Here is a 15,883-nt window from a genome sequence, read left to right on the forward strand (position 1 = left end):
GTAAATAAACATTTCTTAGGATAACGTCTAGCTTTGTTTCTGGAGTGCAGAGAGACTTGGGTGGGTGTGAGAGAAAATGTAAACTGGCCCTGAATCCTGGCTTTGCCTCTTTACTTTTGCATGACTTTGCATAAGGTTCCCCAACACCTCCAACCCCATCTGTAAAATGGGCATAACAACAAGCACTTCACAGAGTAGTGGTGAGTGTTGAATATCTGTGAACAGACTCTGCCTGGTGCTGACTGACGCTTTGTGGGCACTTGATCATTGTCAGTAGAATCTTCCTCTGAATGACCCCATGGGCCTGCTTATCCTCTGGGGAAGCCTTTTTTTTTCAGTAAGAGATCATTGTTGAAATTGAGGTTAGGCCAACGATCATGCATCAAGAAAAATCTGAAGATGTTAACAGACCCTGGGCAGGCAGTCTCGGTGCAGTGGAACAGGCACTCTGTTCTGGTTCTGACTCTGCTCGTCACTAACCAAATGATCTCAGGGAAACTGGCCTCCGTTTCCAAATCTGAAAAACAGGAGTAATCCTCATAATTCTGGCCCTGGTTCACCTCAAGAGTTATGAGAGTTTCAAACAAAATAATGTGTGTAACCATGAGGGCTTTTTGTACAGATGAAATGTTAGCCTCACAAGCTGCTTTTGCTAATGCTTCACTCTATTCAGAGAGGTCAAACTTCTAAGACCCCTGAATAAGTCTCGAAGCAACACTAAGAGTTGGGGGAGGAAGCAGGCAATTCTCTTTAGGCTTTACCCTGGTCTTGTTCTACACTGGAATGAAATATTCACTTATGAATATTCTTGGGATGTTCTGTAATTTACAGTAGTCCCCCCTTTTCCACGGGGGCGCATTCCAAGACCCCCAGTGGATCCTGAAACCACAGATTGAATTGAACTCCTAGATACACTATGTGCTTTCCTATACATACATACCTATGATAAAGTTGAATTTATAAATCAGGCACAGTAAGAGATGAACAACAATAACTAATAATAAAATAGAACAATTATAGCAATATACTATAATAAAAGTTATATCTCTCTTCTCTCTCAAAATACCTTATTGTACTGTACTCACCTACTTCACACTGTGGTTGACCATAGGTAACTGAAATCACAAAGTGAAACCACAGATAAGCGGGGACTACTGTATACTCTTTTTTTTTTTTTTTTTTTTTTTTTTTTAGACAGAGTCTCACTGTCACCGAGGCTGGAGTGCAGATGCGTGATCTTGCCTCACCGCAGCCTCCACCTCCCGGGTTCAAGTGATTCTCATGCCTTAGCCTCCTAAGCAGCTGGGATTACAGGCTTGCACCACCACACCTGGCTAATTTTTGTATTTTTAGTAGAGACAAGGTTTCACCATGTTGGCCAGGCTGGTCTCGAACTCCTGGCCTCAAATGATCCACCCACCTTGGCCTCCCAAAGTGCTGGAATTATAGGCGTAAGCCACTGCGCCCTGCCTATATACTCTTTATCAGATTTAAAATGACTTTAGTCTGTTTCTTCCATCATATGTCCTCTCTTTTCGGAGGGTAAGAGACGCCATCCCGATGGGTACCCATTCTAATCCCTCTTTGCCCCATCCACCTTCCCCATTCTTTCTCCTTTCTGCAGAAGGAGAGCCCACAAACCAGTGTGCACTCTGGGCCATCCAGGAGTCTCATCAGGGTTATGATAATGACATCATCGGTAACTCTGGTCAGCCCCATTGACAATGCAGGTGTCAGTGCTGTGGGCATTCCAGTTTCTTTGCCTGATTAGAAGGGGTCCCCTTGGCTCAGGGCATGGAAATTTCAGCTTCTCTTCACTTCTGACTTTTGCCCGAACAAAGGGACACAGACAAAGGAGGCATGGCTGGGACGAGAAGGGGGTGAGGGGCCACTGGGAGTGCACCCGGCAGAGCTCAGCCTTAGACAGAAGGAGTGGAGGGAGGTCCTGGTGACAAGGCTGGAAAATGGAGAAAGTCGGAACAGCTCCAATGCTGCATCAGCAGATAAATCTACCTCTGTACCTAAACAGAGGTGGTGACCTAAAAAGACAAACAGTTGGGCTGTGGATACTTGGGTACAACAGGAGAAGGAGAGAAGGCATGTAAATATAGAATCAGCTGGGTTTTGGTTTTGGGTGTGTGTGTATGTGTATGTGTGTGTGTGTGTTTTCCATCTCTTGCTGGCTTGGATGCAGGTCTGTTTCCAGTTTTGGAAATGAAGCTAATCATTGGGGGTGGGCAGAATTATAGAGAGGGCTGGGGTCTCTCCACCAGGGAAGCCTGAAAACACACATTCTCCTATCTGATAGCTAGGACAGTCCTATGTAGCAAGGTAGAATTGATCATTATTCTCAGTAACAGGGGAGAAAACTGAATCCAAAGTGATTAAGGACTCATCCTTTGAGACACCATTTATGAAAGGTTGGGCCTCTACTTAAGTGGGCTAGCTCCAGTCTTGTGCTTCCTGGCCAGCCAGGACTACAGGAGGCCCTCAAGCTCCCCAGAGTGCCAGCCCTACCTCCACCTCCATCACCTGCACCTCAGAAGCACAAATGAGAGTCCAGACTCCCAGGAATGATGCTGACTGCTCATTAACTAGAAGGAGAAGAAGTGGACCCATTGCTCCTGCCTATTTAAAGGAACAATTTGTACTGATTAAGAAAGGCATTTGTTCAAGTCTACAAATCCTTTTAAAAACCAGGATCCACTTCTGTGCTGAAAAGGCTCGTGCTCAGAGCTTCTAACTGATGATAATTACTAGTCAATTATTCTTTTGTGAAGCCCTTGGGCCCAGCAGAGCACCTTGAATGGGTGGTGCCTGGAGGCCCAACTATGCCAGCGGGCTCCTCTAGCATCTTGCATGAGGAATTGAAAGCCAACCTGCTGGGCTCCCAGAGGGACCAGCAACAGGTCCCAGTCTGATCTGAAGCCCACCTTTTTTTTTTTGCCGGATAAAATACAGGTGTGCCAGATGGGACACACTTAACTAAAAAATTATATGTCATTTATCTGAAATTTAAATTAAATTAAACTTTCACTGGACATCTTACATTTTAACTTGCTAAATCTGGCAGCCTTATGCACCACTGACTCCTTTCCCACGAGCCTGCCTCATGTCCTTCGGTTGTGAATGACTCCTTGAGTAAGAATGCCTTTTCTCCTCTGGACTTCCCATGGTTTGGAGGCCCCAGAATCCGTGGGGATTGGAGGGGCATAAATATAGATTGATGCCTTCTATCTGCCAGGCTGGGTACTTTACATATTCTAACTCATTTTAATCTTCACCACAACCCTCTGAAGTATGTATTCTTAGCCCATATCACAAATGAGGAAATCGAGCACCAGATAATTTTCCTAACTTTCTCAAATTTGCTCCCTCATAAGTGGTAGGACCAAGACTTTAATCCACGTGTATGGATTCAGGGAGGGAGTGAACGCAACTCTGTGATTTGACCTCTCTAACCTCCATTTCCTTTATGAAATGGGAGCTGATCACAATGATACCAGCTCTACAGGATTAAAAGTGACGCTGTGCTGATGTAATCACCCCAGAGCCTGGCACATGGTTGGTACATGAGGGTGGATTTTAGGCTGTCTTTCGCTTTCCATGTTTGGTAGATCCAAAGCCATCTAGTGCCCATGGCAAGACAGTGCAGCCTAGAAGATTCCCTTTGGCAGAAGCAGCAGCTTAGGGATGTGACTGAAGACCAACAAATCCTTGCAGCTCTGCCCTGGTTCTGGGGCCCCTGATGATTCTGTCTCTAAATGCCAGCTGGGTTATCTATAAAAGGAGGGATAATTGTGCTCAGAACCTCAGTATGTAAAGTGATGGGTCAATGGTTCCCAGGGGCTTTTGATGTCCCAAATCTATGAATAGTCCAAGACCAATGTGCATGTTCTCATCAGCCCCTGGGCATCTCCCAAGCTGTGTGTGCCTCATTGGAGGTCCTGGACAATCAGATCTTGTCCTGATGGGGAGGATGATATTCTTCAACCTCCCATACAGGTGGTCCTGAACACTGCCCTTGAAACCACCTTTGCAAAATTTTAACTGTGAGAGAAATTTAATACAGCTGACTCCATCTTGCTTCTGACCTTACAAGCTAACTTGCCTTTGCTCATCTCTGCATGTAGACCAGGCTAACTATGGGAGGAATTTGGTTTGTAATTTAACTTTAAAGAAAGGATGATAATAGTTCCTTCCCCAAAATAACTACCTATTCATTCAGGGGCCAAAATCACCTTTATAAAACAAATGAAAAGCCACACGGTTTGAATTATGATAGGGGCCTGAATTTTGCTAACATGTAGGCATAGTTAAATAATAACTAGTCATTGTTTTCTAACTTGCCTATCTGTAATTGCTTACTACTTAGGAGTCACTAGTGGTCATTAGATTTGTAACTTCCCCAACTTCCCCTATAAATAGCATTGTGAAACCTAAGACTGGTCTTTGAGATATTTTTCAGACTTTGCATTCCAGTGGACCAACTGATGACACCCAGACCAGTGACCCCCACCCAGGAACTGACTCAGTGTACAAAGACAGTTTTGGTACTCCTATGATTTCATCCCCAGCTCAACCAATCAATAGAACCTATTCCCTAGCCCCCTGCCCACCAAACAATTCTTAAAAGCCCTAGTCTCCAAATTCTCAGGAGGGGAATTATTTGAGAAATAGCTCACATTCTCCTTGCTCAGCCACTTTGTGATTATTAAACTCGCTACTGCAACACCTGCTGTCTCAATGTATTGGCTTTTTCTGTGCAGTGGGAAAGAAGAACTTGAATGGGTTGTAACACCCTCTCCCTACCTGAATGTAGCCCCTCCCACCTCTGCTATGATCTGTTGCCCAGTTGGACTTCCTTTCAGAACCTACACCAGCTCTTTCTGGGTATGTCATTGCCCCTGTCTTGGGGATGGGTCAAGTCCTAGGTCTCAATGCCCCTTGTCAGCCCATTGGCCTGGACCATGCCAGTTGGGGGTCCCAAAATAACACAGGTAAACAAGTGGAAAGAGTTTCAGGAACTAGTGTCCTCAACTGCCTTCCTAAGCCTTCTGTAGAAACCCATGGAATGTGTGGCTTGAGAATAGTGGTTGAAAAAAACCTCTGTGCCTAAGATGCATGTCTCAGAGGGCTTCCAATTCCTGTTACTGCAGTAACTGAGCATCTGGTTGCCGAAGAAATGACAGAGAACAGGAGAAATAAAGCCCAAGGGCTTCCCAGGTCTCCCTGAATGGTTAGCAAGGTTAAAATACAAATAAATAGTGTGGAACCAGGTACATAGGCAGGTTAGATGGTAGACCCTAAGCAAATAGGGTGCTTTCTTAGCACAAGTGTCCAGAGGAAGCTTACACTCTGAGACACAGTGCCCATGACTGTCTTGGTCATTGTTGTATTCCTTGTGCCAAGATCGGTGTCTTACACATGGTAGGTCCTCAGTAAACATTAGGTTGGTGCAAAAGTAATCGTGGCTTTGCCATTGAAAGTAATGACTCATTTAGTCATAAGTGCATGGATGGATGGATGGATGGATGGATGGATGGATGGATGGATGACATCTGACGTTCAGTTACAAGGCAGCGGTTTAGCAGAAAATGTCAGGATGATATTCTTGAAGAAAGTAAAGAGCAGCACTTATGGGGCAAAGGCAAGTAGACCTTGTGCTGTCACCTTGTGCTGTTCTGGAGGGGAAGATTATAGGTGGAGAGATTTTGGCCTGCAATCAGAGCCACAAAACAGAGACAGAGTATGCCTGTGTTGCCAAGCTCTCAAATAACATCTAGACACACCCTCTATTCTCTTCCATTTTACAAGGCCAAAAACCTTGGTGCATTCTTGGCTCCTTTCTCCTCTCATATCCTACATCCAATGTATCATTAAACCCTATTGGCCGTATCTTAAACGTATATCCTGAATGCAGTTACTTCTCACTATCTATACAGTTTCCATCTTGATTGAAGTTATTAGACCTCCTATCTACATAGATAGTTTTAACAGCTTGAAGACTAAACTCCAGTCTTCTTTCTCTCTTGCCCAAATTCATATCTAAAGGGCCTGGGGAGTCTTGTCCTACAAACCATAAAATTTCATCAGATTGGTTTTATTAACTCTCCATAACATGGCTTACTTTCCAACCTGAGTCTGGCATAACATCACATAACAAATAAAGAAAGAAATCAAAATATTTTACCCCAAAATAGGTTTTTTTGCTGTATTTTGAAATGACCCTGCAAAGCTGTCTTTTGTGGGGGAAAATTTGCATCTATAAAGAATCTCTGCTAGCATAAGTAGATCTTTCCCCCCTCAATCCTGAAGGGATTAACTGAGAGTCTAGCACCTTTCAAAATAAGAATCTTTGCCATCCATTGTCTCTAAGGGTGGCCACCTGAGAGACTTCATCTATATAATAAGAACTTTGGTTTCCACAACCCCTTATCTTTACCCAGACACTTCTTTCTATTAATCCCAGGTTTTTAGATAATAACTCTTTCAACCAATTGCCAATAAGAAAATCTTTGAATCTACCTATGACCTGTAAGCCTCCCCTCCACCTTTCTGGACCGGACCAACATATATCTTACACATATTAATTGATGTTTTATGACTCCCTAAAGTGTGTAAAACCCAAGCTATAACCCAACCACCTTGGGCACATGTTCTCAGGACCTCCTGAGGCTATGTCATCAGTCACGGTTCTCACATTTGGCTCAGAATAAATCTCTCCAAATATTTTACAGAGTTTGGCTTTTTCATCAACAAGCTTCTGTCTCCCTGCTTCTACACTAGCTCCTGACACTGACACCCCATAGAGAAGCCATTGTATTCTTTAAAAAAGTCAGGTCAGATTATTCCCCTCCTCTGCTCTGAATCCTCCAAAGCTTCCCACTCCCCTCTCACTCAGAATCAAAAAAGTCTTTGCAATGGCCAGTGAAGCCCCACACAACCTCGCTCCCACTCTCATTCACTGCTTTCCTGCTACTCTGGTCTGCTCTAGCCTGATCACTATTCCTCAGACACACTGGTATGTTTCTCATCTCAGGGCTTCTGCACTTGCTCTTCCTCCTGCCTGGCCATTTCTAGATGGGCCTTGCCTGGCTTTGAGGTCAGCTAGAGGTGAGTGTTATACTCGGTGCTTCTGCTTTGCCATAAGGAAATGTATGATTCCAGCTAACTGGTCTCCTGGACACTAAATCAGTTATTCTGCTGGCCAGGCCTACCTAGAGCTTGGTCAGGTCTTTACCAGAAAAAAATAAAATAAAATAACCAGTAAGTCAGTGACTTGGCCCCTGAGGTAAGGAATTTGAGAACAAGGAATGTACGGTTGTGCACGTTGTACACTACACAAGGGCACAAGTCAAGGTGGCCAATAGGGGCTGGAATCCAGCTAGAGTGCTGCTTGCCAAGCTTGCCAAATAGTAGGACACTGTGCAGGGTTACATCCTCCCAGGGGAAGTGTGCCATCTTCTAGTTCACACAAAGGCACTGTATGAGCCACCGTTAACCTACCCAGGAAGCTGACCTAGCTATAGGGGCTAGCTGGATGGTAAGCAGTTGACATTCAAGTGAGGAACACCAAAGGCAGGTGCTGCAGCCTTGGTTCTGATCCTGGAAACAGTGGATACTGGATGGGCCTATCCATGGGAAACCAGCAACAGGCAGATGCTAGGCAGCTAGCTGGGTGGTGGGAAAGCCCTGTCTCTCTCTGCCCTTCCAACTATGTAATGTGAGTTCCAACTAGGCCAGGGATAGAAGCAGCCTAAAACTCACTCAGAATTTAATAAAAGCTGTAGAATCTCTTACAGAAAAGAACATACACGTATCCTAAATTTTGCACACAATTTCTAGGGACCCATAACACTCACCTGCCCACCCTCTGTGGCTATTAAGTCAAATACCCCTGTTAATCCAGAGTGTCTATAAGAGTACTCTTAAATAGGGTGCGGCAGCTCACACCTGTAATCCCAGCACTTTGGGAGGGTGAGGTGGGAGGATTGTTTGAGCCCAGGAGTTTGAGACCAGTCTGGGCAACATAGGGAGATCCTGTCTCTACAAAAATGAAAAAAAATTTAGCTGGGTGTAGTGGCACATGCCTGTGGTCCCAGCTACTTGGCAGGCTGAAGTGGAAGGATTGTTTGGGCAGGAAGTCAAGCCTGCAGTGAGCTATGATCACGCCACTGCACTCCAGCCTTGGCAGTGGAGCAAGACCCTGTCTCAAAAGAAAAAAAAAAAAAAAAAGTCCTCCTACCTCAGATGCAAAATCTAAGCAGCACATCTAAACACTCTAAGGAAGCACCTGCCCCGTGGCAACTGTGCTGAGAGTTGGGGCTGCAAGGCAGGATGGAGATTTTTGAAAACCATCTAAGAGGGCAGTCCTCAGAGCAGGACCCTCCTTGACCTAAAGGACCAGGGACTTCAGGAGGAACTTCCTCTTCCCCTCTCTTCCTCCCAAACCCAGAAACCCTGTTCAGTTTCTTTTCCTTCTTGAGGGAACAGGCAGAGCCCTGGCTGCCTCCTCCACAGCACAGACAGCCCCATCACCAAAGGGCCCAGACAATTAATTACCCACCATCATGGCACCGTTTCGCCTTCAATTTTCCTGACGACCACAGGAGTAACTCAATCTGTGAGACTTCACTGGGCCATTTAAGGGAGCATCATAACTCTTTCTGTTCCCCAGAAATTGTAACCCGGACTCGGTTTTGTAATGCTAATTGCCTTATCTTCATAAATTCTACAGTCTTACATAATTTACCCGCATTGTAGCAGGATTTCCCAAGAATAAAAAAGCAGGTGCCGTCAATGGTAATTTGAATAAGAAAAGACATGTTAAGTGGTTCTTCTCTCACTAGTAATAGAAATTAATTAGCTTTGAGCGGCTTTGGAGGTTTTTGCATTTTTTGCTGTAACCTGTTATGTTTTCTAATTGTATGGAAAGAAGGTTTGATTTGATCACATTATTTGGTGACAGAGAGGCCTCTGTTTGGAGTCAAAGGTACAGGAACGGTGGCAGCCTCAAGTGTGGGAAGCCACCAGAGGCGTGTAGAAAGTGTGGGCTTTGCAGTCAGATAAACATGAATTCTGAGCCAGGGTGAGCCACTTGCTAACTCTGTGAGCCTGGACAAATCACTTCTCCCTTTAAACTTCAGCTTTCTCATCTGTAAGGGAGAGGTCACAAACTCTAACTGGAAGGGAGGAAGCCCGGCGCTGAGCATTTAAGAGCATTGGCTCAGGATCTGGAAGTTTCTACCTTCAGATCCGGAGTCCATCGATGACTTGCTCTCTGACTTTTCCAACTGGGGTGACTTTGATTTCAAGAAACATGAAATACTATTTAAACTGGCTTAAGCTATCCAAAAATTTACTATTTCCCATGAGAACACTAGGGCTAGTGCAGGCTGCAGGGGTGGTACAATTAATTGGTGGGTTAATGTCATCAAAGATATAGGTCTACTTTCTCTCTTCGCTCTGCCATACCCAACACTGGCTTTATCCTAAAGTAGACCCTCCCCTCCCCTGGCCAGAAAGGAATACAATCTTCCTGGTTGACATCTAGCAGAAGAGGGAGTGAGTGTCTCCCACTAACGTGGGTTACAAATCCTTCCCTTCAGTCTGACTGAGCCAATTATTTTGCCAGTCCGCCCCTGGAGCAATAATTGATTTCAGGAGAAGGCCACACATGGATTGTTAGACTAATCAGAAGCTACATCCATAGAGCTGGGATGGGATCTGCTTCCCTGTGACTCATGTGGGGGAGGAATTCTATTAGGAAGGAAGAAGTGGAGATCGGGTGTGGTGGCTCAAGTCTGTTATCCCAACACTTTGGGAGGCTGAGGTGGGCAGATCACCTGAGGTCAGGAGTTCGAGACCAGCGTGGCCAAAGTGGTGAAACCCCATCTCTACTAACAATACAAAAAATAACTGGGTGTGGTGGTGGGCTCCTATAATCCCAGCTACTCGGGAGACTAAGGCAGGAGAATTGCTTCAACCTGGGAGGCGGAGGTTGCAGTGAACTGAGATTGCACCACTGCACTTCAGCCTGGCCAACAGAGCGAGACTCCTTCTCAAAAAAAAAGAAAGGAAGGAAGGAAGGAAGGAAGGAAGGAAGGAAGGAAGGAAGGAAGGAAGGAAGGAAGGAGTGGGGATGTGGATGAGGAATAGGCAACTAACAGTATCCCCACTGTAGTAGGTACAGTACACAGTGCAGACATGCTGCATACTAGACACGTAGCAATAACTACCTTGGGCAAGTTACTTATTTTCATTAAGCTGTTTCCTTGTCTGTATAACAAGGACAATAATAGCACCACCTCCTAAGGTGGCGTGAGGGTTTCATAACACAGATCTAAAGCACACCGGGCCTTCCATGTGCTCTAGTTTCTTCCTTCTGCTTTTTTTTCTCTTTCCTTGAAAGAAATCCTCTAGCAAGTTATTCAAAGCAACTCTCTGCATTTTGGAAGGACAAAGGAGGAAGAAATGACAGGAGAAATTTCCTTGAGTATGTTCCTCGAAGTAGCACCTTTTCAACCACAAGAAAATAATAATTAAGGGAAAGTATTGCCAAAGATAGAATTGGGGGAGTATGACTATGATGAAAAAGAAGGATTATGAAAGCAAGACCATAAAACATGTGGAAAAGATAGTCAAAGGTTGATACTCTTTACACATTTGCACCAACCAACACCACACTGCCTCCCGCCTCAGTTCACTCCCCTTGGATGGTTATACCCTGGGTCCCAGCTCCAAATCATAGCACGCCAAGTGACAAGCAGGTCCCTTTGCTAAGGAAAAGATGCCACAGAGACTCAAAGAGTCTTCTGCCATTGAAGATGGCAGAGTCATAAAGAGTCTTTATGACTCTTTATGATCAGAGTCATAAAGACAGAGCTGGAAGGCAATTCTTCATTCAGCTGGCTAAGCCCCTCGTTGTACTACTTTGAAAACACTGAAGTCCAGTGATTCTCAGATTGGAGAAAAGTGCAAGAGTCAACTCTTTTCGATCCGCGAAAAATACATTTAACATGTGAAGACACAGATATGTTGAAGGGAAAAGATACACCATGCTTTTTTCTTGTGCAAACAGTGAACTTATGAAAGGTGATGTGCCTATATTAATAGCAGACATATTATACTTCGAGACAAGAAATATTATTAGAGATAAAGAGAGTTGTTTCATAATGATCAAAGGGTTAATTCATCAGAAGGACATGACTGTTGTAAGTGTGTATGTGTCTATTAATGGATCCTCAAAAGAAATGAAACAAACATTGGCTATCATAGTTGGACATTTCAACATCACCCTCTCAGCAATTAATGGAACAACTAGGCAAAAAGAATAAGTAAACATATAGAAAATTTGAACAACACTATAGATCAACTTTACCTAATTCACATTTATAGAACACTCTACCTCAATGCCTGCGAGATATATATTCTTTTCAAGTGTATACAGAATGCTTACCAAGACAGGCCATCTTTTGAACCATAAATTCCAGAAAATTTCAAAAGATTGGAAACTTACAGAGTATGTTCTCTGACAACAGTGGATTTAAATTAAAATTCAATTAACACAAAAATATCTGGAAATGCTCCAAATAATTAGAAATTGAAGAATGCACATCTAAATAACCAATGCGTCAAAGAAAAAATCACAAAGGAAAATGTGAAATATCTTGAAATGAATGATAATGAATATACAACATATAAAAACCTGTGGGATATAATCAGAGCAGTGTTGAGAGGGAAATTTATGTGTGTGTGTGTGTGTGTGTATATTTAAATGTTCATGTTGGAAAAGAAGAAAGATTTTAAAATAAATTATCTAAGTTTCTGCCTTAATATGCTCAAAAAAGAAGAGAAAATTAAATCAAATTAAGTAAAAGAAAGGAACTAGTAAAGACAAGAGCAGAAATAAATCAAAGAAAAAGGCAAAGAAGAGAGAGAATTAACAAAATTAAATTTCATTCTTTGAAAAGATTGAAAAACCCCTGGCATGACTGATGAGAGAGACAGAGAGACAGAGAGAGAGAGAGAGAGAGAGAACACACGCTATTAAGGATAAAAGAGAAATCACAGATGTTACAGATATTAAAATAAAAATAAGGCAATTTTTGCCAATAAATTTGACAACTTAGATGAAATTGACAAATTCCTTAAAAACACACACATGCAGACACAACTTTCCAAAATCGACACAAGAAGAAATAGAATATTGGATGAGGCCTGGATTATATAGAATATTGGATTAAAATACTGGACTACAAATTTGAATTTGTAATAAAAAACTTTTCCATAAAAAATATTTCACTGGTAAGTTCTATTAAACTTAAAGATAAATAGCCTCAATCTCACACAAATTATTTCAGAAAATAGTGAGAGATAAAACAACCCCCAACTAATTTTTATAAAGCCAGCAAAACTCAATACCAAAACCAGACAATTAAAAAGAGTCATATGCCAATATTTTTCCTGGATATGGGTTCAAAAATCCTTAATGAAATATTATAAATCGAATCTGGAAATATGTAAAAAAGATACTGCATCATAACCAAGTGAGGTTTATCCCAGGAATGCAAGGTTGATTTAACATTTGAAAATCAATGTAATTTACCACATTGCAAAAATAAGGGAGAAAAATCATTTGAGAAACTCAGCATACATTCAGCTCACAGAAAACTTCCTCAGACTGATGAAGAGCAGACTGGTACTTAAGAGCAGACTGGTCCTGTTGGTGCATAAACAACACCAACAGTGATGATAACAGCAACTGCTCCAACCTACAGTGAATATCCTATGTAGTAGGTGAAATACTGAACACTTTCCACTTCATGCTGAGAACAAGGCAAGGATGTCTGCTCTCACCACTTCTATGCAACATTGCACTGGAAATTGTAGCCAGTACAATAAGGAAGAAAAAGAAATAAATACTGGAAAAGAATTAAAACTGCCTTTATTCGGCCGGGCGTGGTGACTCATGCCTGTAATCCCAGCACTTTGGGAGGCTGACGTGGGCAGATCACGAGGTCAGTAGATCGAGACCATCCTGGTTAACAAGGTGAAACCCCATCTCTACTAAAAATACAAAAATTAGCCGGGCATGGTGGCAGGAGCCTGTAGTCTCAGCTACTCAGGAGGTTGAGGCAGGAGAATGGCGTGAACCTGGGAGGTGGAGCTTGCAGTGAGCTGAGATTACGCCACTGCACTCCAGCCTGGGCAACAGAGCGAGACTCCATCTCAAAACAAACAAACAAACAAACAAAAAAAAAAAAACTGCCTTTATTCAGCAATGATATGACTATTTATGTAAAAACCTTTTAAGTAATAAAATTTTAAGACTATGCAAACTAATGTATTAATTTAGGAAGATCACTAGTATGTGAGGTCAATATACACAAAGCAATTTTATTTGTATATACTTGTGGTAAACAATTAGAAAATTTCATTCATGATATCATAAAAGTATAAAATATTCAGGAATAAATTTAATGTAATATGTACAAGACCTTTACATTGAAAAATCACAAAATATTAAAGAAATTAAAGAAGACCTAAATAAATGAAAAAATATACCATGTTTATGAATTAGAAGTCTCAATGTTACAATATCCATTTCCCCCCAAATATCTATAGATACTATGCAATCCCGATAGTAAGGTCAATAGGCTGATTTTTTTAATGAAATTGACAAGTTGTTTCTAATATATATGTATGATATTGCAAAGGATTTCAAATAGCCCAAATAATATCAAAATAAAGAACATAGTTGGAGGTTATTACCTTATTTTAAGACTTATAAAAAGCTTGTAAAAACTAGAGTAATCAAGATAGTGTAGGGTGGAGATAAGGATAGACAATTAGATCAATGGAAGAGAATGGAGTCCAAAGATATACCTACACATATACAGTTATTTGAATTTTACCAAAAACACCAAGGCAATTAAATATGGAAATGAAAGTCTTCTCAACAAGTGGTGCTAGAATAAACATGATAAAAGATGAACTTCAACTCCTACCTAACACCATCCACAAAAATTAATTTGAGTGAATAACAGATCTAAATATAATAGCTAAAATTATAAAGCATCTAGAAGAAAACAGGAGAGAATCTTTGTAACGCTGGAGTAAGCAAATATTTTTTAGCATATAAAAAACAAATAATTTTACTTGTCAACTGTACCTCAACAAAGCAGAAGGGGGGAAGCACCAATCATAAAAAATTTAACAAATTAGACTTGATCAGTGGAATGGAAGAGAAGTGAATGTTAAGAGATATTAAGGAGGTAACATAGACAGGGCCTGATGATTGGAGGAAGAAGTATGTTTTGGATTACTCTCAGAGTTTTGGCCTCATTCACTGAGATGGAGCACCAAAAACAGTACCCAGTTTGTAAGGTAAGATCACAACACACAAAAATAAACTTTTTAGGATGAAACTATGACTGTGTTTCTCCCTTGCTTACTCTTCTTTAGTGAGTCTTCCTGCCTACAAAATATGGTCCAAGCCTCTTAGATACACAATGCCCTGTATGGTCTGGACCACACTGACTTCTCCTACTTAAGGCCCACTACTCTTCTTCCCTCCCTCCTTTGAATCCTGTGCTACATTTATTTATTTCCAGAGGTATTGTGTCTTTTCATGTCCCTATGCATTTGCATTAGCTGAACCCTCTGCTTGGACAATCTCTCAGCTTAAGCAATACATCAGTCCTTTCCTTGGGAATCCCAGACCATTCAACGTAAGCCTCAAGTATAGGAATCTTTGCTGCAATTGTTCCTTTACTCATCTGGCTTTCTCAGTAGATTGTGAATGCCTTGAGGATAAGGTTATTTCTTACTTAACTCTGGTATTCCTTATACCTAGTGTCAAAAATGTTGAAAGAATGGATGGATGGTGAAGGGTCAAGATTTCTGTCTTTGCACTCACCACTCATTCTGCAAGATCTTATTAAGGTCTAAATAGCTTCTCTGCAGAAGAGGAGAAATGCTAAATCCCTTGGGAGGCAACAGATGACATAGTAAGTGGCATTTGATCAGAAAGATGTTATGGGAGTGATTTCACCTCATTCTCTGGGACTCTATAAAATGAAAACAGTCACAGTTGCCCCCAAGAAAGCAAGAATACCATGCAATGTGCTTGGGGAAAGAAGGAAGCCCCAAAACACTTTGTAACAATATCACCGGGAGGCGGAGCTTGCAGTGAGCTGAGATCCGGCCACTGCACTCCAGCCTGGGCGACAGAGCAAGACTCCATCTCAAAAAAACAAAAAAAGAAAAAACAAAAAAGACCAATATCACCAATAAGGTGATCTTTGAAACCAAGTCAATGAAGTCAGCCTTGTTAGAGTATTGGACACAATGAGGGCATTAGGGAGAATATTTTTTTTTCCTGAAAATCTTTGAGAGAGGAAGAAATATGATCTTATTCAATGGTCCCCCTTCTCCTCCAAAATGCAAGTTACCTTTCTCTTTATCTTCAGTGCTTCTCCCTTGGCTTTTACTATCTCTTGCCTGAACTATTTATTGTAATGGCCTGCCAGGTCTCCCTGCCTCTAACACATCCTAGGCTCTGGGCACCAAAGTAATATTTCTTTAATACATATCTAACCATGTCACCCCATCCTAAAACTCCATCCCTCTTATATGTTATGGGAGAAAGCCCACGCTTGTTTACATGATTCAAAAGGCCCCTCATGTTGAAGGCCCTATCTCTCTTTGCAGCCTAACTTTCTATATTGCTATCAACAGCCACAGTTTCTGATGAGAGATGTGTTAGACGAGCAAAAAGATTGAAGACCATCCTACCTACTCTGCTTTTCTTGCCATTCTTTGTAGATGCTTGTAGAGACAGAAAGGGGGTGATTTTTTGCCTTCTTATCATAAAAGA

Source organism: Macaca nemestrina, chromosome 1 (assembly GCF_043159975.1).
Source record: "Macaca nemestrina isolate mMacNem1 chromosome 1, mMacNem.hap1, whole genome shotgun sequence".
Classification (NCBI taxonomy): domain Eukaryota; kingdom Metazoa; phylum Chordata; class Mammalia; order Primates; family Cercopithecidae; genus Macaca; species Macaca nemestrina.